General features: G+C 42.0%; 1 protein-coding gene across 2 annotated transcripts in view; it reads right to left on the bottom strand.

Moving 5' to 3' along the window:
* Positions 1–23,822, bottom strand: part of LOC143300660 (oxidative stress-induced growth inhibitor 1-like) — an 85,469-nt gene extending 61,647 nt beyond the window's left edge. For both annotated transcript variants that reach the window (XM_076614490.1, XM_076614491.1), the window contains exon 1: positions 23,703–23,822. The gene's annotated coding sequence lies outside the window, so the exon portion shown is untranslated. The remainder of the gene's footprint in view (positions 1–23,702) is intronic.
* Positions 23,823–25,049: the final 1,227 nt, after the last annotated feature.

The following is a 25,049-nucleotide window of genomic DNA, read 5'->3' as shown; positions in this document are numbered from 1 at the left end:
GCTTTTGCAGAATACAATTAATTGTTGCTGAAAATTGGCAGCTCGATAATTTGTGTGTGTGTGTGTGAGAGTAAACAATCCCACGGTATTTACGGAAATTTGCCGGGACAGAGACCACTGAGGGGGAACTCTGAGCTGGGTGAAACTTCAAAAGGAAATTTGGGGAAACGAAGACCACTAAGGGTTAACTTTGAGCTGGGTGAAACTTCAAAAGGAAATTTGGGGGAACGAAGACCACTAAGGGTTAACTTTGAGCTGGGTGAAACTTCAAAAGGAAATTTGGGGGAACGAAGACCACTAAGGGTTTACTTTGAGCTGGGTGAAACTTCAAAAGGAAATTTGGGGAAACGAAGACCACTAAGGGTTAACTTTGAGCTGGGTGAAACTTCAAAAGGAAATTTTGGGGAACGAAGACCACTAAGGGTTTACTTTGAGCTGGGTGAAACTTCAAAAGGAAATTTGGGGAAACGAAGACCACTAAGGGTTAACTTTGAGCTGTGTGAAACTTCAAAAGGAAATTTGGGGGAACGTAGACCTACGGGAACGTAAGGATGACCCAAATGAACCCGTATCCAAAAGTGCGACTCCAAGATGTGTTATTGAAGGTGGACAACAGCGTCTTTTTTTGTCTTTTTTTATAGTAATTTTTTTCCCCTCAAGAACTACTGAAGACATCTGCATAAAACTGTGTACACATCTAAGTACATTATTGTGGCTATCTGTGCAAAGTTTGGCGCCTGTAAATGGGAGATATGGTAATATAATTTTCTTTAAAAATAAACACTATTATACCACCCTATGGCATGTACAATAGTATGTACTTGAAATGTATACTAGTAGGAAAATAGTATGTAGTTGATATATATATATATATATATATATATGTGTGTGTGTGTGTGTGTGTGTGTGTGTGTGTGTGTGTGTGTGTGTGTGCAGCTGATTATATAATATACATCAACTGCCTTTAACCTGAACGGAAACCCAATTTTCGTCCAACTCCCATCCTTTCACCTCAATCACCACCATAATTTGTTTTTACTGCACTCGCAATGAAAGCTTACGTGCGAAGTGCACACTGATGCCAAAAGTAAACTTTCCCCACCCATGCACTTCCTCGAAGGTTTACTTTGGCTGCAAATAATGGACATGCACTGAGTGATCACCAAGTGAACATACATACGCGTGCGCGCGCAAACACACACACACACACACACAAATATACAAAGTGGGATGACACGCGGCGGGCGTGAGGGTGGGAGTCGGGGGGGAGGGGGGGGGGCGAAGGAAAAGATAAACGGGAACAGGAAGACAAACAAACCAGCCGACATGTAGCACAGAGAGAAAGAGACACAGGACAGACAGATATGGAGATAGACAAACAAACAGGAAGACAGACCGCAAAAGATATCTAAAGACATGCTGTTTTTGGTTGGTTGTTTTTTTTGTGTTTTGCCGGATGTTCTTGGAGCACCCCCCCCCCCCCACCCCCCACACACACACATACCCTCCACATGCACAAACGCAAACGTTTATTCACCTTTTTTCCACACGTGTATGCGTGCGGGCGGAAGCGCACGTGTGCGTATGCCCGTGCGTATGTGTTTGTATGTGTGTGCGCGAGTGATTGTGCAGGCGGCTGCGTACACGTGCAGTGAATGCGAATGCGTGCGCGCATTTGTAGAAATCTGAAGATGTATATCATAGCAGTCTGTGCCTTCGTCAGCCTCGGCGTTCACGAAAATGCATTTTTATTTTCATTTTACTATCTTTTTCCCCCCCTGTATTAACTGATACACCAGCAGAGACGCTGCCATAGGAGAGGGGTGGGGGGAGAAGAAAAAAAAGGAAGCAAGCAGCTGTTAAAACGCTCAGCTGGGCAGATGCCGACCCTTTGAATTGCCAACACACGTCGTTCTGTTCCAAAACAGCGGAAGTCCAACAACTTAAAGGGAGGTCGAGAAGGAAAGGAGAAAAAAAATAATGAGAGAGAGAGATATATATATATAGAGAGAGAGAGACAGACAGACAGACAGACAGACAGAGAGAGACACACAGAAAGACACATACACACGCACGCACGCATGCACACACACATACACACAAGCTACATGCTACACGACACGACACGACACCACACACACACACACACACACACACACAGAGGGAGACGGGTAAAGTGAGAGACAGAGAGAAAGGGGATGATGAAAGAGAGAATGAATGACAGACAGACAGTTTCAGTTTCAGTAGCTCAAGGAGGCGTCACTGCGTTCGGACAAATCCATATACGCTACACCACATCTGCCAAGCAGATGCCTGACCAGCAGCGTAACCCAACGCGCTTAGTCAGGCCTTGAGAAAAAAAATAAAAAAATAAGGGGTGATCAAATAGTAGATAAATACATAAAATAATAACTACTACCACTACTAATAATATGTATAAGACAGACAGACTGACAGACTGAGACAAAGAAACAGACAGATAGAGAACTTGTGTGGAATACAGAGTGAGACATACGGACACACAGAAAAAGGGGAAGAGAGAGAGAAGGGGGCGGTGGGGAGGAGGGGGGCGTATGTGGGTTGAAAGAGTGAGATTCTTTGACGGGGTGTGTGGGTTGAAAGAGACAGATTCTATGAAGGCGCTTTCTTTTTTCTCCTTTTTTTTTCTTCCCTATTTCTTTCTTCTTTAAAAAAAACAAACAAACCTTTTTTCTTTTCATTTTAAACTACATTCCTTTCAAACGGATCCACATAACGCCTGACCTTGTTGCTGAGAAGTGGGTCGAACTGGTAATTCATTTCTGTCTGGTTCTCGGGGAGCTCTCTCTCTCACACACACACACACACACACACACGCGCGCGCGCGCGCGCGCACACACACACAAGCACGCAAACACGCACGCTCAAATACTTACACACGTACAGACTCCTACTCTCCCCACAGAAGGTTGAGAGAGAGAGAGAGAGAGAGAGAGAGAGACAGACAGACAGTCTCGAGATAGGGGGTGGGGGTGAGGAGACAGGCAGACTGACAGAGACGGAAACAGAGACAGAGAATGACAGAGACCGAGAGAAAGGGATGGTAATAAAAACGGGCTTCTTTTCTTTTTCTTTCTTTTTTTCTCTCTCTCTCCACTTTCTTTCTTTCTTTCTTTGGTATTTTCTTCTTCTTCTTTTTTTCTTTTGGTTTCATTTTCACCCCCCAAATTCGTTCTATGCAGATGTTCAAAAGTGTGCCGACTGCTACGCCTGATTTGACTGCTCCTTTCAGCACGAAAGAATATTTTTTGAGGAAATGGAGGGGTATTGGGGAGGGGGTGATGGGGATGGTGGTGGAAGGGATGAAAAAGATGGCAGGCAGGATAGGGGCGGGACTTCTCTCACGCACGCACGCACGCACGCACACACACACACACACACACACACACACACACACACGAGAACATTTAATTCTTTGATCCGTATATTGGGGGATATAAAGTAAAACACACACACACACACATGCAAGCACACACACACACACACACACACGCACGCACACACACGCACACACACACACACACACACACCATTCTGGCAACGACTGAAAACAATCGTCTTGAAAACCTGAACCTGACATGCAGGCACAACAGCCGATAGGTTCAAACGTTGGACAGAGAGTCGTAGATTCGAATCGTGGTCACGGCGCCTGGTAACAGAAAAGATGGGAGGCTTTTCCCATCATGACCCATCTCAACGTGATAACAATGGTGCAGACCTGCTAGTGCTTGAGCCTCTGTCGCATCCACGTATAACTATGCACACAGAAGATAAAAAAAAAACGCCCGTTTAAGATCTCGTGTTCAATCCATGGCATCGTTCGGTGGGTTATGGAAAACGGAATATGGCTGCCTACACGGCGGGGTAAAAAAAAAAAAAAATCATGCACGTAAAATCCCAGCCGTACATACAAGAGAACGTAGGAGTTGCAGCCCACACACACGCACAAAAAAAAAACAACCCCAAAAAAACCCTCCCCCCCAAAAAAAAACAACAAAAAACAAACAAACAAAAAAACAGAAAAAGAGGAGAAAATGTTCTGCTTTTTTTTTTCTTTTTTTTTTTTTAATGGATGATATATGCATATTGTTATTGTTGTCATTAGTTTTTTTTCATTGGCAAAGGAACCTAGAAAGTAAAAGACATGGACAGTGCAATACTTTGCGACCGACCAGCTTTCAACCTTGTACAGCGCACACACCAAACAACCAGGCTCTTGTATCGATCAAATGATCGATAGTCTGGTCCAGGAGAAAAGAAGAGAAAGAGAGAGAGGGTGGGGGGGGGGGGGGGGGGTAGAGGGGAGGGAGGGAGAGAGGGAAGGAGGGAGAGGAAAAATAAAAGATCAGATTGTCATCAGCGCGCACGCATGGATGAACGCGTTAAACATCTCCTTACACCACTAAATATCCCTTTTCTCCCCTTGCCCCCCCCCCCCCCACCTCACCCCCTCCCCTTCCCGCCCTCCACAACCTCTGCTCCCATCCAAATTGCTGCGCACACACAGATCCAGACACATATCACCTTACACCCCGAGGACGAAGTATGGCTGCCTATAGAGCGGAGCTAAAAACGTGGACATGTATACGAGTGAACGTGTGAGTTGCAGCCCACGAACGAAGAAGAAGAAGAAGAATATCACCTTACCTGTTGCAATTTTCTTCCACGGGGCAAAAAGACAAAAAGACTGAGATGTATTGAAGGAACCTCCACAACTCCCTAGCCCAAAGTTGATGATGTGCGGTACTTTGTCCTTCAGCATGCATTGAAGTAAATTTAACAAAGCAAGAACCATCCTTGGAAGCGAAGTGCCTAGCTGAGAACCACTCATCTGGATTGCCGAAAACTACATTTCCCGTTTGTTTTAGGGGATGTTGCACAGCCATTAATTTGCGTGTTAATGAATCACTCTATGAAGGAATCCCAAATTACACAGCATGTGCTTTTGACAAAGATAGTGACGAATTTCATTATCTATTTTTTTCCATCTATTTACACTTTCTCTAACACACACGGTAATAATATTTCATCATATCCTCCATTTCCATGTCCAGCACACACAAAGTTTACCCAATACTGTACAACGCGTTGCATTATTTGAAATATGAACTACGACTGTTGTCCATACATTATACAAACATATGCCGCACAACTGAGAAGTATCATGTATCCAAGCCCTAAGCTGGCTTCACTGACTTCTACCACACCAGCTATAGCAGACGCCGTTTTCGCAACTAACAGCTAGCTGGTCTTCAATAACCCACGCAGAATGTGTGACGCCATTCCCGGTTTGATGCAAAGCCCATTCTAAACCTTTTTTTTTTTTTTTTTTCTTCATTTTAAGCAGATTTATTTATAGCAACAACACACTAGATCGTTGTAGCTGACTGAAGAAGTATTATCTGTGTTGATTTCATATTCTTCACATGAAAACATTATATGCAGATGGAATTCGGAACTGCTGAAAGCTCTTCAACACAATGATGTCATATCGGACTCTGTTGAGTCTATTGAAAGTGACTTAAAAATAATCCACTGAACTTAGCCTCCGATGCAGTCAGAAGCAACACAGAAATGAAAACATTTTAATTGACATGTTCTACTTTGCAAAGCTAGCAGATTAAAAAGACAACCCGCAGAAAATTATTTGGAATAATCATGACAACATGCGTAATTACAATCACAAAGAAAAAGTGCGATGAACTTAATCATCAAACACAGTACACCGAGGCCAACACCTTCCCCACATCAAAGACATACGTTTTCCTTTTGGCAAAACATCAGCCTTCAAGGCCAACAACATAGAACAACTTGTAATGACAATATTATACTCCCTTGGTCAGTGTGAGTGGAGTGATGGCCTAGAGGTAACCCGTCCGCCTAGGAAGCGAGAGAATCTGAGCCAGCTGGTACGAATCACGGCTCAGCCGACGATATTTTCCCCTTCCACTAGACCATTCTAAACCTATTCCCTAATCATCTATTAAATCAAGTCTCTGTATCATTCACTGCAATATTATATTTGTTGTGCTTAGACACACACTTAAATCAGATAGAATCATACTTGATTTCAGTTTAATCGTTCGTCAGGCTACAGATTTCAACTGATGCTATGCTTACATCATTCTGTAATTTTCCGCGATGAGCTCGCTAAAACTGACCCTTTACAGGTGACTTAAATCAAGATTACAAATTCATCTTAAATAATAAACACTTCATTTTATACTCGTTAGAAAGTAGGTGTTGAGCTCTTTCCTTTGCAACCTTCCCGATGTAAATCGGTTCGGGAATCATTTAGAAATCTATCACTAAACACCTTGTTACAAACACAGTTCTTATCAGATTTAGCGATTGTCTTTGCAGTCCGCTTAACTTACATAAATTGATGGAGTGGGTGATCATCTGGTCACTTTCTACCTGGTCAGTCATCTGACCAGAGCTGCTCTCTCTCTCTCTCTTGCCGTGTCGCAAGCAGTGTGTGTGTGTGTGCGTTGTCCCAGAGGCTGACATCTCGCTAAGCATCGCTGTAAGTACAGTGTGTAAAATGTGCTGATGTTTTGTAAATTGTATTCTTCGATACAGTACTTGTGTTCATATGAGTATGCGGATATTGCCTTAATTTGGTTTACTTACTTCAGTTATTGCTTTGACATGTAGTCACAGCTCGGCTATGATTGATCAACATAATCACCATGTCATCATATGTTCGTAGTAGTATTCCATTTGATTCTTCTTAACATCACAGTCAATGACTTCTCTGGACACTGATAGTTTGTTCAAGAATGTTCTAGTGGATGATGCATTCTTTCTCATCTGCTGTCACTGATGAAGGTTAGGTTACTTATCCCGCTTCAGCGGAGGACATTTAAATGTTGAGCACAAGATTAGCTGTGTTGATATTTGGCTTTGATGAAACAGATTATTTGTGTAGGCTCATTCATCACTTAATGGTCAAGTCATGATGGGTCTTCCAACCTTTGGGTTGTGCACTGATGCCTATCAGGTCTCTTAGTTTGCCAGCATTTTATATTCTGTTATCTTGTTTATTATTCATGTATCATTGTACATGCTGATATCAGTTGTACTGCTACAGTGTTTCACAGTTACGGTGTGCTCAGTACTCTAAGATGTGTGTAATATTCTGTCGAGATTACAAGATAGTGTAGGATTAATATCAGCTATTGGTTAAAATCATCTGATATGTATCAGTCTGTTAATTATAATTTAGTTATCATGCTCTCTCCTATACGGCTTACTCCAGCATAGTGCTACACGATAACTGATTCATTTGAGTCACTTTCACATAGTATAAGCTTTACCTAATCTATTCTCTCAGTGTACTTTCACTAAATCAGCATAGTTTCAGTCACTTTAACTGCACTATCTAAATGTATTAGAAATGTCATTTGATGTCAGTGTTCGGTCTTCATACATATGCATTATCTTATCTTATGCTGTTGCTTATCCCAAACCGAGTGATAGTCTTTCCATGTAACATGTATACACATGCTTTACTATTCACTTGAATTCCTGACATGTGTTTAATGACATGTGTTGGATTGTGTCCTTATCAGTATTTGCATTTGTTTTCTTTTTTTTTATCACAACAGATTTCTCTGTGTGAAATTTGGGCTGCTCTCCCCAGGGAGAGCGCGTTGCTACATGACAGCGCCACCCCCCCTCCCCTTTTTTTTTTTTGTATTTTTTCCTGCGTGTAGTTTTATTTGTTTTTCCTATTGAAGTGGATTTTTCTACAGAATTCTGCCAGGAACAACCCTTTTGTTGCCGTGGGTTCTTTTACGTGCGCTAAATGCATGCTGCACATGGGACCTCGGTTTATCATCTCATCCGAATGACTAGCGTCCAGGCCACCACTCAAGGTCTAGTGGAGGGGGAGAAAATATCGGCGGCTGAACTGTGATTCGAACCAGCGCACTCAGATTCTCTCGCTTCCAAGGTGGACGCGTTACCTCTAGGCCATCACTCCACTTAAAACAGTGCACTATTTTCCTCTTCTTCTTATCTCTTCTCTTATATCTTCTTATAATTATAACTATTGTAAATAAAACAATAGAAAACCCCTTTTGTGACTGGCCTCTGCACGGGGATGCTTGTCTATCCTTTCATTCAATCATCATTAGATAGTTCTTTTGGGCCTCTGTACCCTGATAAACCACTCGGTTCATAACACAGCTACAATGAAACAAAACGACCTGAGTTATCATGAATTCATGAGAGACAATAACATTCAAAGCCACATCAACATTTATACAGTCCTCATCATGTTACGTATTTTGGCCTTGTTGGAGACATTTTGCACGTCAGGTGTGTTTCATTGTTACCTGAATACTAAAAACATTGCGCTGAGAACTTGACTTTTTGTTTGCTTGTTTATTTGTTTGTCACGTTTGCTTCTTTGTTTTTTGTTGTTGTTTTTGTTTGTCTGTTTGTTTGTTTTTTGTTTTGATTTTTGCTGGAGGAAACAGAAGTAAAATGAGTTACTGTAAAATCCCTTGTAAGCGCCTATTCCACCCTCCTTGCACAAGCTTCACTCAACATTGGGGATGGGCATTTTACTCGGTACTTTCCCATTCACTGGGAGCTCCTTTCATTACTTTCGTTTCACTATACAGTACTGGCCGGGGTGTTTACTATATGTGCATGGAAAGTGTCTCCTTAAATTACTGATGCCATAAGGAAATTGTTCAAACGTGTAATGGGTGTATTGTCCATCCTTCTCTACGTATCAGAGACTTCGAGAATTACCGAAAAGATGCTACAGAAAATCCATACTTTTATCAACAGTTGTCTAAGGCGCGTTTTTAAGAGCCGTTGGCCAGACAGAATTAGAAATGAGGACCTGTGGCAAAGAGGGGGACAGGAATCAGTGGAGAAACAAATCCTGAGACGAAAGTGGGGATGGATCGGCCATACCTTGAGGAAATCACCATCCAGCACTACACGCCAGGCCCTGACCTGAAACCCCCAGGGGAGAAGGAAGAGAGAACGGCCCGAGAAGAGCTGGAGGCGGGACACTGAAGCGGAGCTAAAAAGGCTGGGGTCTAGCTGGAGGAATGCAGAAATGACGGCCCAGAGTCGAGTTCGGTGGAGAAACGTCGGTTATGGCCTATGCTCCACAGGGGTGGGAAGGTTACGGGTGTGCTTATGTACTAAAGTCTCTTCGGTCTCGTACACGTGCGCGCTCATTTGTATATATGCTTGAGATAGAGAGAGAGAGAGAGAGAGAGAGCGAGAGAGACAGAGAGAGAGAGAGAGAGCGAGAGAGAGCAAAAAGTCAGCTATTCAAACAGTTCTACAGTTCAACTGAGTCATGGAATAAGGTCATGCTTTCACTTGCTTTTCAATGACACATCGACGTCTCAACCAAGCGTTCTATTCTTCATCTCAAGGGCTAAACATTGCACAGCTCTGTAAAGCAAAACAATCACAAACAGCAAAACTGAATTAACACCAGTCATGATCATTCTTTTTCTATCTGTTCATTATTAACTTTTTTTCCTCCCCAAATACGGTGGGTAGCCATTTACTGTGCAGTTTTAAACCCGAAACGGGTAGTGTCTGTAATTTTGTCTGCACTCGGAACACATTGCTTTGGGAAGGCATCTACCGCCGATATTCCTCACTCCAACCAGGTGTGAATGGCTGGTGCTACCCGAATTCGGTCGAGGTACAGTGGGTTAAAACTTAAAAACGGTAGGTAGGAAGGAAAGGACTGGACCCGTCCCACCGTCCTACGCCGAGCCCTGGACACAGTGCATAAATCATATGAATTTCGCTGTCGCCAGTAAAAGACCCTAAAAGGCTATGGGACCTTTAACCCTTACCCTTTTCTTATGTTTAAAAAAAAAGAAAAAAAAAGAAAAAAAAGAAAAAAAGAAAAGCGACTGGATTTCGATCTTCGCCACGATGAGCACGGTGGTTGTCTGACAACGATGAGCGAGGTCCTTGCATGACAACAAAACCTTTCAAGATAGCGACATGGTTCAAGATACGGCCAGGGTTTTGTTTGTTGAGATCGTGTGTGTGTGTGTGTGTGTGTGTGTGTGTGTGTGTGTGTGTGTGTGTGTGTGTGTGTGTGTGTGTGTGTGTGTGTGTCTGTGATTTTTTTTTCTATTTTCTATAACATACATGTACGCTTCGTCAATCAGTTGCACTTTTGTGGCAATATATTGTTTTGATTAAACAAATTAACAAACGCGCGCGTACGTGCATGTGTGTGTGTGTGTGTGTGTGTGTGCATGTGTGTGTGCGTGCGCGCGCGCGCGTGCGTGTGTGTGTGAAGGCGCGCGTTAGTGTACGTACATGCGTTTGTCTGCAAAATCTCTGTCCAGTTCTGTTGTTCAGAAATGTTCCTATATTCTTGGACGACCACCATCCAGATCTGCGCAATCACCATAGGAATCAAGAACTGGAACGTGTTATGGTAAACCCCTTTACCCTTTTCACTGAATGAAGCGAACGTGGATGCGTTTGAACAAATCCATATACGCCACACCACATCTGTTGGGCGAAAGCCTGACCAGCATCAAATGAAATGAAATTAGGGTGCTTAGAGCCTCGCCGACCACTAAGGCCATCTCAAGGCTATCGCCACGTTAATAACTACTACAAGGGTAAAAAACAAAAAACAACAACAACAAAAACAACAAAAAAAAAAACAACAACAAAAAAAACACACCATTAAAACGAATCACTTCTTCAAACTTTCCACTCAAAGTTCTGACCAGCATCATAACCCAGCGCGCTTGGTCAGGCCCTGGTCAGGCATGCAAATAAACTAGTGTACTTACCAAAGTGGATTTACAATACAGAATTTTGCCATATGTCAACACTTAGGTTGCCATGGATTCTTTTTTTCTTTTCTTTCTTTTTTTTTAGTGCGCAAAGTGCATGCTGCACGTGGGACCTCGCTTTATCGTTTCATTCGAATGACTACACGCCCAGTTTTTTTTTCCAGTGAAACTTGACAGAAACGACGAGGCGGGGATTCGAACCCAGATCTTTACGGACAATATATTAGCCGACAACCGTCTCGGCCATTCTGCCACCTGCCCCCTTTAGACAGCAGGTGTCCCTCGGGACGGGCAGACAGACAGGTAGAGACACAGGTGGTGTTAATGAGTCATTTCGCTTACGATTCTGCTGGGTCTGTAATCAGTTGATACGTCAGAAATTCAGCGATGCCAGCATCATAACACACACACACACACACACACACACACACACACACACACACCAACAACAACAACAACCGCACACACACACACACACACACACACACACACACGCGCGCGCGCGCGCGCGCGCGCACATGCCTTCACTTTCAACAAATTAATGATGTGTTTACAGTTTGCCAAAACATAATCCTGCCAGCAGTCTGAGTCACCCGCATCTGCTGATCACATCTGCTTGAAACCGTCGAGACAATGTCCGGCATTGATCACGCACGTCTGGTCCGAAACAAAAATAGCAGTGAAAAACACTGACATGATGTCGAAAAATAAATATCTTTGTACCAGGTGGGGGACAGAAATAATGGGCGATGCAAATCGACGATCATTTCGTTTGCCACAGGTGTGCATCCTCCTCCCTCTCGCCCCCCCCCCCCCAACCTCACCCCCTTTTCACACACACACACAGACACACACACAGAGGCAGAGAGACAGAGAGAGACACAGTGAGAGAAATAGCATGGTTTATAAATTAGTCTCTTTTTTTAATTTTTTTTTTTTTTTTATCTATCCATAGTTTTTTTTTCCAAAAAGATATTTCCTGACCATTTCTGAAAGACTGAAGTGAGGGAGAGTGGAGAAGGTCGTGTGGTGGTAAACTGGTCCACATGGATGGAGCTGAACGGGAAAAGGAAGAATCACCCAAGGATCTAGTTTTTAAACAGTGCGTGTTAGTAGCCGCCACCAACTCCTCCTCACTATAAAAAAAGTCACCTGTGCTGGTCAGGCAGGAGCGGCCTGCCCAGCATCGAAAGCCTGCTGATCCAGTGCCATCTACGCTGGACAGGACACGTTGTCCGCATGACAGACAGCAGGATCCCGAAGGAAGGCCACCGTGAACTTGGAAGACCCTGCAAGCGCTTCAAGGACACTTTGAAGAAAAACCTCAAAGCCTGTGACATAGACATCGCTTCCTGGGAAACTGATGTCCTTGACCGCTGTCGCTGGAGGATGCTGTGCTCTAGTGGCATAAAGACGTTTGAAAACAAGAGAATGCTGGCCATTAATGATTAAGGAGAAGCGTGAGCGAAGGAAGCATGGCTTAACTTCTGGAGACGTTTTCCCTTGCAACACCTGTGGGAAGTGCTCCGCATCCAGAATCGGCCTCTTCTCCCATATGAGAACAGACAGATAAGCCTGCCTGCCTACTCATCCGTCGGACCGACAGGAGACTCCATCATCGGTTAGTAGCCGCCGTGAATAGGGACATGAACGTAGTTTTCGTGGGCGCGAGTCAGTTTGAATCGCTTCTCTCAAGTACTGAAGGGCAGCGTCTGTAGATCGATAGATGGATCTACATAGATAGACAGACAGATAGATAGATAGGTAGATAGACATTTGTTTGTTTGTTTGTTTATTTATTTATTCATTCTTTTACTTATTCAATCTGCCTTGAAACTCGATATGCAAGATCCCTAGGATGACGACGATACTAACAGCTTGGCTATATAATATATTTATATAGTCATGACACATTATGACATCCATCCAGCCTGGAAACTGAACGCATGTGCGGCCAGCCAAGTCCTCTGAACAGAGCACTGAGATGTCAACAAGACACCGGTCAACGCTCCTGCAGGAGTGGGAAGACCACCAGAACACGTTGGTTGGCCTTCAGCGAGCGGACCGCTGACCCACCCGGTATAGTTCACGCCCCACCCCCTACCCCCCCAAACCCCCCTTGACCCATCCCCCACCCCTATAACCCCTCCGTCAACCTACTATACCCCCATTTTCTAACCCCTTCCACTCCACACTCAAACTCCCTCCGGCTTCTCTCACCCGCTTGCGCTGACCTAACAGGGACAAAGGTCACAGGTCACAGTTGCTGTTAGGTGAAAAATTTAACGGCCTCCCTCTTAAGGCTCTAACACATGGTCTGCAGGTTCAGTTGTTGATGTTTGTTGTTGTTGTTGTTGTTGTTGTTGTTACTGCTGTTGCTACTGTGTTTTTGTGTTTTGTTTCAAGACTGATATATCCACCCCACACCCCACGGTCCATCCCTCCTCCTCTATCGCTATCCGTTTGTTATAAACATAGGAAACAGCAGCGGTGGTCTCCGTTACGATATAATTATCCAAGGGCTTCAGTCCATTTGGAGCAGTTTTGTTGTTGCTGCTGCTGCCTTTAAAAAAAAACAAACAAAAAACAAACAACAACAAAAACAAAAAAAAACCCGCGTGTTGTTCCGAAATAAATAACCATTATGGTTAAGGATCTCTCCGTTTCTGGGCTCTCCTCTCTCTCTCTCGTGAACCATTAGAAAGAGAAGTAAGACAAGACCAAAACAAGACCAGACAAGACAATGCATTTCTATTTCAGGAATCCCCAGTCTGTTTGTTACATAAAACTGTTGAATAAACAAAAGGCGTTCCTATATCTTCAGTTCTGCTGCTGCTGTTGTTGTTGTTGATGCTGCTGCCGCTTGCTACAAAGTAAAGCTTTCAACAACAACAAAAAAATACTTGTGTGTTGTTCCCACAGATCAAGCACAAGCGATCTCTCCTCTGTCTCCTGTCCTGTTCACAAGCACCGCACCCCTCTCCACCCCCCCCCCCCCCCCCTCTCTCTCTCTCTCTCTCTCGTGTGTGTGTGTGTGTGTGTGTGTGTGTGTGAACACGCAATTATCTACCAGTCAGTCATACATGATCAGATTTACGCCCTCCGTTCCGTCCTCACCCTCCGTTTCTCCACACACACACACACACACACACACACACACGTACGTGTGAACACTGACCCTTTCGTTGTGCATCAGAATAATGACTGGTGAGTGTCGTTCGGTATAATGGCCCCGTGACGTAAATTATGCAAACACACTCGCAGCGGCACACACGCATACATTATATAATGTATGTTAATAGGTAGAAAATAGCCATAGCACACATAGACTGTGGCGCAAATGCAAAGACACACACGCACACACACATACATAGATCTATAACTAGGAAATAGCCACAACTCTCTCTCTCTCTCTGTCTCTGTCTCTCTGCTTTTTTGTCTAAATAGATTGGTTTAAACAGTATTTTATTTGGAACATGTCACAATACAACACAGATATCGATGACAGGACAACAAGAAAATCTTATAAGTTATATAAAGTCCTGCCCTGACACATGCACATACTGAATATGTGACGGATGTCATCATAACTAAAAACAGATTCACAAATGCTTCTCTCTCTCTCTCTCTCTCTCTCTCTGTCTGTCTGTCTCTCTCTCTTTGTAATCACCCCTTCGACTGGGGTCATAGCTTGTTGAAAAAACTATCGTTATCGTTTCCTTGTTGAATGAACTATCGTTATCGTTATCTCTCTCTTATGTGTGCTATTGTAAGTGATGTGTATTAGCAAGGGCAGATTGGAAGAATAGGCCATGCCTAAAATCTTAATCCTTGAAAGTTGAATAAAAAACATTTTGAGTTCTCTGTGCGCGCGCGCGCGCGCGCGTGTGTGTGTGTGTGCGTGGTGCGTGCGTGTGTGTGTGTGTGTGTGCGTGGTGCGTGCGTGCGTGCATGTGTGTGTGTGTGTGAGAGAGAGAGAGAGAGAGAGAGAGAGAGAGAGAGAGAGAGAACTATGTAAAACGTGCCCTTACATTTCTACCCTTGCCCTTTCAAACCAGTATTTTCTTTCTTTCTTTTTTCTTCTCCTTCTTTTTTTTTTTTTTTTTAAACCAGCGAGCGTAACCTGAGACCGCAGAAAGGAAATGATTCAACGCACTCTGATGTAACCTGTAGCACAGCAGAGGTACATGTTGGTTGATGATGATGTCAGAGAGATTTAACGAAGTTGTCCAACTTCCGCTAGAAAAACCCCCGCAGAATCCTGCGAATCTTCCGGCCCAGTACCATCTGCAGTCAACTACTACTCGCCCAGTGCAATATCAGGAGAACAAGGAGACCATCATCATGAGAATGCAGAGGAAATGAACAGGACACGTCATACCAACAGAAAAGCATGGTCACATCACCCGGACAGCCCTTCACTGAACCCACCAAACGGTAGACAAGAGAGAGAGAGAGAGAGAGGAAAGCCAAGGAACAGCCTGGCGCTGAACACTCCAAGGAGAGAACTCAGGTCCCTGAAGCACACACCTGGGGTACCATTCAGAGACCGGACTCAAAACAGACAACAGTGGCAGCGGTTCTTCGTAGCTGCCCTGCATGCCAGAGGGCATGGATGGGCAGGTAAGTATAAGTAACTAAGTAACTAAATATGCAGTAAGTACGTAGATGAGTATCAATAACTAAATATACAGTAAGTACGTAGATGAGTATCAATAACTAAATATGCAGTAAGTACGTAGGTAAGTCTCAATAAGTAAATATGCAGTAAGTACGTAGGTAAGTATCAGTAACTAAATATGCAGTAAGTACGAAGATGAGCATCAATAACTAAACATGCAGTAAGTACGTAGATGAGTATCAATAACTAAACATGCAGTAAGTACGTAGATGAGTATCAATAACTAAATTAGTCAATATGCAGTAAGTACGTAGATGAATATCAATAACTAAATATACAGTAAATACGTAGGTAAGTATCAGTAATTAAATATGCAGTTAGTACGTTGACAGGTATCAGTAGCTACGTATCAGTAACTAGATATGCAGTAAGTAACTAGATATGCAGTAAGTACGTAGGCAGGTATCAGTCAAAAGAAATGACTGCACGTTCTCTGATGTAACCAAAGCAGGCCAGAGGACAACGAGTATCTGTATTCCTGCTGCCATTAAATCCCCTTTACTGCTTCTGGCAAGTTTTAGCTCAAAAACCTCACAAACATATGTGTATAACAAATACTGATTCTGAGTGAAAGGAGTCGTCTCACTGCGATAACAGTTACTGAGTTTGTCGTGATGTTACAGGGCAAGATGTCCGTCATCATTCCTTCGTTTGAACTTCTTTCTGCAAGGAGTGTATTACTTTTTGTTCAGCTAAATCAAGTACATCACTTTATAAAAGAGCACACACAAAACGTCGTCGTCACAATTTCGGTTGATGCCCCATGGATCATGTTTTAGCAAGGTTCAGCAGTTAAGGGTTAAAAAAAAAAAACAAAAAAAAACTAAAGGAGGTAGGGTGAAACAATTGTGGAGGATGGGCTGCAAACACCTTATTATTATTATTATAAATATCATCATCATCATCATCATTATTGTTATTATCACTGTCGTTATTATTATTCTAATAAAGCCAAGGTGGACTATCATTGTTTAGCACCCTTTTGAAAAGGACGATGCATCATCTCCAAGCATCCAATACCAAACTCGGTTTTACAGACACTGTCTTCCTTGAAGGATATGTTACACCTAGCCCCCCCCCCCCCCCCCCCGCCCCACCCCCCAACCACCTCTCAGTCTCTGTCTGTCTGTCTCTGCTCCACACTGATGAGAAATGCAGTAATAATTTACATTGCTCCGTCATTGTACAATATATGTAGCAGCCATCTACTCTATCTTATCTCTCTCTCTCTCTCAGTCCACAGATGAGTGGAGAAATCATTTACATTTGTCTGTACTTTGTGTGCATGTATACAGTATGTGTAGCAGCCGTTTCTCTCCTCCCCCCCCCCCCCGCCCCCTTCCCCCCAAACCCCTCTTTCTTCTCTATCCCTTTCCTTCGACTTCACGGTTAAGGAAGGGAATAATGATGGATATTGATCCACCCTGAGGGTGTGTGTGAGTGTGTGTGCTTGTGTGTGTGTGTGTGTGTGTGTGTGTGTGTGTGTGTGTGTGTGTGTGTGTGTGTGTGTGAGTGTGTGTGTGTGTGTGTGTGTGTGTAGCAGCCAGTTAGTACAGGTAAGCTCCTCTCTCTCTCTCCCCTACACTTTTCACTGGTATGAGTATGGAGCGGAGAAATGATTTGTATTGATCTGTACGCAGAATAGGCTGAGTGTACAGCAAGCAACCACCTCTGTGTGTGTGTGTGTGTGTGTGTGTGTGTGTGTGTGTGTGTGTGATATCCACTAAAAATGTGTTGTACTTTTTATGAAAACAAGATCTGTAAGAAAACTGTTGATCGACCTTTTTTCTTCCCCCCTCCCCCTTTTTTTTCTCTTCTTTTTAGCATGCTGAACATACACAAGGAAAATTCAGACCCAGTCATTTATAAAATATACTGCGAAAGCATAAACCTTAACAAAAATAAAGAAAATAAGATAAAAGATAAAGAAAAAAAAGAAGAAAAAAACAACAACACTTTTAACACCTTTAGATAAGAGTTAAACAACGCATACTTTCATTGCCAAGTTGAAAGATCACGAGCTGGGTCAGTTAGTTTTAAGTTAGACAGGGAAAAAAAAAAATCTTAAGTACTACATCTACACCTGGGTTAGAAGGCAGAACACACCATGTAGTGCCTTGTTCATGTTTCTGGGTCACATTCTACTTTCAAACCTTTGTGAGACATCGTTTATGAAATGGAATTTTGCACGCATGTACATGTATATACACGCTACTTTCTTTCTTTCTTTGTTTTTTGGTCACATTCTCAACGTAATAGACATGCTGCTGTCTTTATTCTGCCTCTTTGTGTTTTATCAGATATATATGTAACAAACATATATATATATATATATGCTCGTTCTTGTTCTTTCTTTTTATTTTATTTTTCTTCTTCTGTTGTCATGTTTATGTAACCGTCTTGCTGTTCTTTTTCTTTGGATTTCTTCTTCCTTTTCCCTTTATCAGATTCACGTAACAAGCATGCTGTTCCTTCTTCTTCCTTTTTTTCCCTTCCTTTTCCCTTTATCAGATTTATGTAACAAGCATGTCACTCATTCTTCTTCCTTTTTCCTTTATCAGATTTATGTAACAGGCATGCTCTTCTCTCTCTCTCTCTCTCCTCGTTTTCCTATATTAGTGTATATATATATATATATATATATATATATATATATGTGTGTGTGTGTGTGTGTGTGTGTGTGTGTGTGCGTGCGTGTGTGTGTGTATATATATATATATAATATATATATATATATATATATATATATATATTTATATCAGATATATGTAACAGGCATGCCCTTCATTCTTTTTTCTTTCTCTTCTTGTTTTCTGTTATCAGATACAAGTAACATGCACGCTCTTTTTCTCTCTACTTTATCAGATTTATGTCAAAGACACACTGCTTGTACGTTTCCCCCTCCTTCCCCTCCCCGTTATCAGATTTATGTAACAGGCATACTGCTTGTACTTTTCCACTTCTTCCTTTCTCAGATTTATGTAACAGGCATACTGCTCATTATCTATCCCCTCCTTTTTGCTTCCGTCATCACATTTATGCAATGGACATACTCATTATGTTTACCAATAAATTATGTAAATGTGCAATTTTTTCTCTCTCTCCTTCCCTCTCTCTGCAACACGGCGCAGCAAAGCACACCCTCTCACAAAAATACTGCACGTACACCAACCAAACGCATGTATGTACAAGCAAACACAAATAGACACACACAAACACAAACACAGACACAGACATACAGACACACACACACACAATTAGGTAATTTGGCATCAACAAAGTCTGAATCACAGCAACAGCAAATGATGCACAATGAGATGATTTGTGTTTAAACACGTAATGAAACATTAACATTTAATATCCATTACTCAGCTGAGATGCTGTCAAGCTAGCTCTGTTTGCCTGATGGATGACTCAATGATTATCACTGGGGAATGCAAATGGAGATCCCCCTCCCCTCCCCCAAAAATATAATAATAATGATAATAATAATAATAACATTATTGATATCAATGATATGAACATGTGGTCATTAATGATTAAACATGTCTCAGTCTGACATCAGCCCTGCTCAACCCAAACTTTTGACAAGAGTGTGCAACCTGACCCTCACCAAACCTTGAAACCCCACTGAGATAATATTACATAATTATCCTACTTTGTCGTACCACGCCCCTACCTGCCACACAAATATTATCTTATAGCTTGCACTTTCTCCCCCACTGCGCCTGTTACACAAATATTCTTTTTCTGTTTTGCATTTTCTCCCCACTTGTCACACAAATCTTTTCACTTGTTCAGTCGTTGCACTTTCTCCTCATCTGTCACACAAATATTTCAATTTGCACTTTCTCCCCACCTGTGACACAAAATATTATTACTTGCACTTTCTCACTACCTGTCACACAAATATTATAACTTGCACTTCCCCACTAATTCACACACACACACACACACACACACACACACACACTCAAACCTTGAACAGCTGATGTTTCTTTTATAAACACATGTATTTTATATGAGTGTCCAGGCATACATTTAAAAATAAACAGTATCGAATTACTGTCGATTTTTATTTGATCCACTGCAACAGTATATGAATAGACAACTGTCAGGTAAATGCATGTGAATGACTGGTTTGACAGCTCTCTGATTTATCTCTGCACAAAATTCAGCTCTAAATGAATGCTAATTTAGTAATTATCATTATCAAATGAACTTTGCAGCTGCACACACATGTACATGCTGCACACACAAACACACACACACATACACACAAATACATAATATATACAGATAAGACAGACAGACAGACAATGAGGCAGACAGAGAGACAGACTGAGATCTATCTGCTTCATGCATGCCTTTCAGTCACCACTTGGTGAAGGTCAGCTTGACAATGCACTCACTGTCTCAGTGAAGAGAAACATCACAAGCAGACAACTGTAAACCGTAAATGACCTGCCCTTTAGGGCTAGTGTTCCATTCATACATGGATGTGTATGTATGTATGTATGTATGTATGTATGTATGTATATATATATTTTTTTTTTAAACATGATATATATATATATATATATATATATATATATATATCATGTTTAAAAAAAAAAAATATATATATATATATCCACCTCCTTTTTCCCCCCTCTCTCTTTCAGTCCTTGTAACCTTTGCTTGAAACGCTGAACTCTCAAAATCCCTGCTGGGTTTTGTTTGCTTTATAAACAGTTTGTGTGCAGACTGAAAATGCTATGTCAATCAATGCCATGCTACCTTTTTGTAATTTACTGTTTACACTGTAAACAAGTGCTGAAGTGGTGTGCAGTCTGCAAGTTTTACTGCACATTTTTGTGTCAGTGCCATACTACTTGTAAAGTTTTGTGTTTGTTAATATTGTTATAATCAACGCTTGTCCCCTGACTTCTAGTATACCATTCCTCTCTCATCATCACCATTTCATGTTTTATTGACACTGTGCCCTGAGTGCATGCTCAACAGTGCACTATCATCCAGTTTTGAAAATATGAATGTTAGGGCACTTGATAGGAAAACAAGAAATGTACCGTACTTGCCGACAGACAGAAAAAAAAGAGAAAAAAAGTGTGGTACTGCACTGTACAGCTACAGACTAGCCTTAAGGAAATCAGCCCGAATTCCACACAGAGAAATTATCGGTTGCGACAAAGAGTAATCAATACAACACAAAACAATACAAGACAAAACTACTAGTGGCTGTGTCTGTTTTCAGAATACTTTGTTAGTAATCATTAGGCTGGCTCTAAATGTCCCTCTCTCAGCACTGCCATCACTCCTGCTCTCTATGTTTGTTTACAGTGTAAACAGCTTGCGTAACAGCCCACCACCCAGAGGTGGAAATATGTGAATGCTGTGCTGTTATCTGTTGAACAAAATTCCTGTTCTGTTCTTTTGGGTCATGGCTGAAGCTGCTCTCTGACAGTTTTCTCATGTCTCACTCTTCTCCCAACACGCTCCCAGTCTAGATATACATGTGCACGAATTGATAGATAAGTAGATAGATAGACAGATGGATAGATTGTCTGATGGACTGAATTATCTATTATATATACACACATATGTGTGTGTTTGAGGATATGTTTACAGTATAATCTATCAGTGTATGTGTGTCGATGTGAGAGAGAAAAAGAGAGTCTCTCTTTCCTAAATATCTTTTCACATCATCACAGTGTGTGGGGTTTTTTTCTGTGAGCACCCACACACTCTCAAGCCTGCATAAGCATTAGTGTGTTAGAGAGACAGTGTTCCTGCACCAATGACCAAGTGTGCATGTACTTGCCAAAGTCCATGTATTTGAACTGATTATCTACACATGTAGATGTATGCACACACATTGATGTTAATATCAAATGTACCCTGTAAATTACTTTTTCTTTTAAACAAATTAAACACAAAACTGCATATATATATATATATATATATATATATATATATATATATATATAAACACATACACACACACAAATACACACAATGTGCCTCTATGCGGGCAAAATAAGAAATCTACCATAACATATGATTTATAAACCTGATCCCAATAAAACAGAACAACAGTTAAACGGACCATTAAAATAACAGTCTGACAAACTAACCGACAAACCAATGAACTGACTGACACAAAAAATAATTGATTGGCAACACATTATCCAATCAATTACTGAAGGAGAAAAAAAACAGACGTACACACACACACACACACACAAAGATGAAAAATAAAGGTCAGGTGGGAAAAAAAAGAAAGAAAAAAAACAAAAAAACTCTATGCCTGCGGCATAAAATAAAAGGGGAAACAGAGCGCTTCTGAAACTAATCCAGTAATGTACCGCACCACCAGACAAGCAAAATGTCACGGTGACATTCATGAATTGATCATGTAGATCATCAATTCGCCGTGCTGTCAGCTGACATATTATGAATCATTGGATGATGCAAAGAAAACACACACTAAAAAATGAGATGGAACAAAACATGTATGACATTCACACATTTTCTAATGATTACAGCAATGTGATACATATTATACATATGTATGTATATATATATATATATATATATATATATATATATATATAATATATATATATATATATATAAGTGTGTGTGTGTGTGTGTGTGTGTGTGTGTGTGTGTGTAAATGCAACAATAGTGAGTGTCTGGGAGCCAAATGAATCGATGATTTCTAAGGAGACTAGCGTCCCCATCATCCCCTTATCCCCCCAAATCTCATCTATCCTGCCCCCGCCCCCATCCCACACCCCCATCCACAGTCATAGCAGTGTACATAATAATGTACATAATGATTCTATAGACTTATAGCACAGAAAGTTTTAATCAATTTAACACACAACATAACATGCTTCATCCCATTTTCTTGGAGGCGAGAGAAAAAAAATTGAAAGAAAGATAAAGAAGTATCGACTCTGATACTGTGACTAGTATGATAATACCATGAAATTTATCATTCTGATAAAAGTACGTCCTTTTTATCACCCAAGTGAGTTTAAAGTGGCTTGTCACACTGATCTGACTGGTTAGAACACTGCTGTCTGAAGCTACAAAATTATTCATCACAAATCATCCCCTGCTTCCCCTGATAAAAAAAAGAGAAAAAAAGAATGGGTGCAAGTTGAACAATACCACTTGCAATAGTTCACACACACACACAAACGTACACACATTAGTTTGAAGAAAGCTATAGAACTTTACGAATGCATTGTTTTAATTGTTGTAAAGTTGTACTCCTCATTTCTCTATGTCATTATGGAAGAGAGAGAGAGGGAGAGAGAAAGGGGGGAGAAAGAGAGAGAGAGAGAACTGAACTGAATTGAATAAATTTTATTTTCTGAGGGTAACAGTGTAAGGGAGAGAGAAAGGGAGGGGGGGGGGAAGAGAGAGAAAGAACTGAACTGAATTGAATAAATTTTATTTTCTGAGGGTAACAGTGTAAGCAAGAGCATGCTTTTTTTTTCCCCATCCAGCCCTTGAAGGGGAAACAGTAAAATAAAACACAGAGAGAGAGAGAGAGAGAGAGAGTGCTTGGGCTAAAATTTATACAAAAGAAAAAAAGCCTCGGTCGTTCTCCTTTTCCTTCCCTTTCTCTACAGTGTGTGAAAAGCGGCTCGTGAAAATACCTTTTGAAGAAGAAAAAAAATAACAAAAGTTCAGTTAAAACAGATAAAGACCCAAAAAGATCGAGAAAGAAATAACAAAAGTTCAGTTAAAACAGATAAAGACCAAACGTATTCAAAATGCACTCGCTACACACTCACGCGCATGATACGATACGTGTGCACACAGTGCAAACTAATCGTCCAAGGCATCGAATCAACATTTTGCCGAATCAATAAATAGCCGTCTTTCGTAACAACTCGTAACTGTTGATGCATATAACACTCAAAGGCAGAACAGAGTGGGGAATTGAAAACGTGTGTCCGTTATCACACCGCATGCCCACAGCCTTGAATCGCTTGAATGAAATGGGAAAAGAAAAAAAAAAGAGAGAAAAGAGAGAGAGAACCGGCGTGGTTTCTACGTCTCTTTCTGCTGCGCATCCTCCACCAAACATGAAAGAAATCCGGCTCGATTATCCACTATCGATTTGTCTTGAGCTATCGAGGAACACTCACCTGTGTCTTGCGTGCTCATCGAGGGCATTGTGTAACCGCAAGGACTCCACGTGGGTACCGTAACAAGGGTACATGGCACATGGTGCTGTGACACCGACACATTCATAGGTCGAGTCCGGGAGATTAGCAGAAGTGACGCAGCATGATTTCCCCACAGCGCCGAGACTCGGAATAAAAGAGCACTGCTGATTGGTCGAGTGGAAGGTTACCTAAAATTATCGCCCTGTGAACACCCTGTGCCCTTCACCCGGTCCACAGGGTTTGGAAGTCAATAATAATGGAGACCGGGCTTACATAAAGCAAAGCACAGGACTTCGAAGCAGAATCTTACCTCACTGATTGTTCACATCAGTTTGGCGTTCATGGGCTTCATCGTCCACTCAAATGAACGAATGGGCTGTTACGTGTATGATCGCTTTACCTCGCCATAGTGCTCCGTTTTCGGGATGATCACGCTGAGTGTGTTCTTGTTTTTGAAACCGGCAACAGTGCGGCCATCGTATTTGATCCTCTGCATGAATATGAACACAAAAGTGAATTCAAGCACAAGCAGCTTGGCCTGCATATCCGCTGCTCATGGTAGACTGGTCCGGTCGGAAAAATCAATGCTTAATTTAACTCCCCCCCCTACTGACTCGGCGGGGACCGTCACTGTGAGGCACTGACCACGGCCAGTATTTCACGGTTCGAACCACGGCACTGTGCCGGGTTTGTTTTGTTGTTGTTGTTGTTTTCTCCATCAGTTTTTAGTTTCTCAAAGAGGCAACGTAACGCAACACCAACGAGCGGCCTACATCTAGGAAAATCGGAAATCCTCAGAAAAGTCAAAGAATATCAAAAAGAACAGGTACAAGGCCATCACACCATCGATCGCCTCAAAGAAATAAAAGCAGAGAGAGGGAGTGGCCGTAAGTCTAACATGAAAGGTAGAGCACGATGCTTTGCAAATCAAACAAATATCGCATCATTTCCAAACCAACATTGCGCAAATTTCTTCAAAACGGAACAGAGTCTCTGTGGGCTTTTCTAAATACAATAGACTGAGCAACACACTAGACGCCACGTTCTTGGCATCAGAGATCTTTTCCCATCCCTCTTGCGGCCAATCAGTGGCAGCCTCTGTGCGTGTGTGTATGTGTGTGTTTGTGTGCATGTGTGGGTCTGTATTTTAGAGTGCGTTTGTGCATGCGCGAGAGTGTAAGTGTACACAAGTGTCAGTAGAGTTCTGTGCACGTGCGTGCGTGCGTGTGTGTGTGTGTGTGTGTGTGTGTGTGTGTGTGTGTGTGTGAGGGGGAGGTGGGGGTGCGGGGGGAGGTGGGGTAGAGGATGAGGTATGTGAGTGTATGC

This window comes from Babylonia areolata, chromosome 26, assembly GCF_041734735.1.
Source record: "Babylonia areolata isolate BAREFJ2019XMU chromosome 26, ASM4173473v1, whole genome shotgun sequence".
Lineage (NCBI taxonomy): Eukaryota > Metazoa > Mollusca > Gastropoda > Neogastropoda > Buccinidae > Babylonia > Babylonia areolata.
This window is presented reverse-complemented; position numbering and strand designations above follow the sequence as displayed.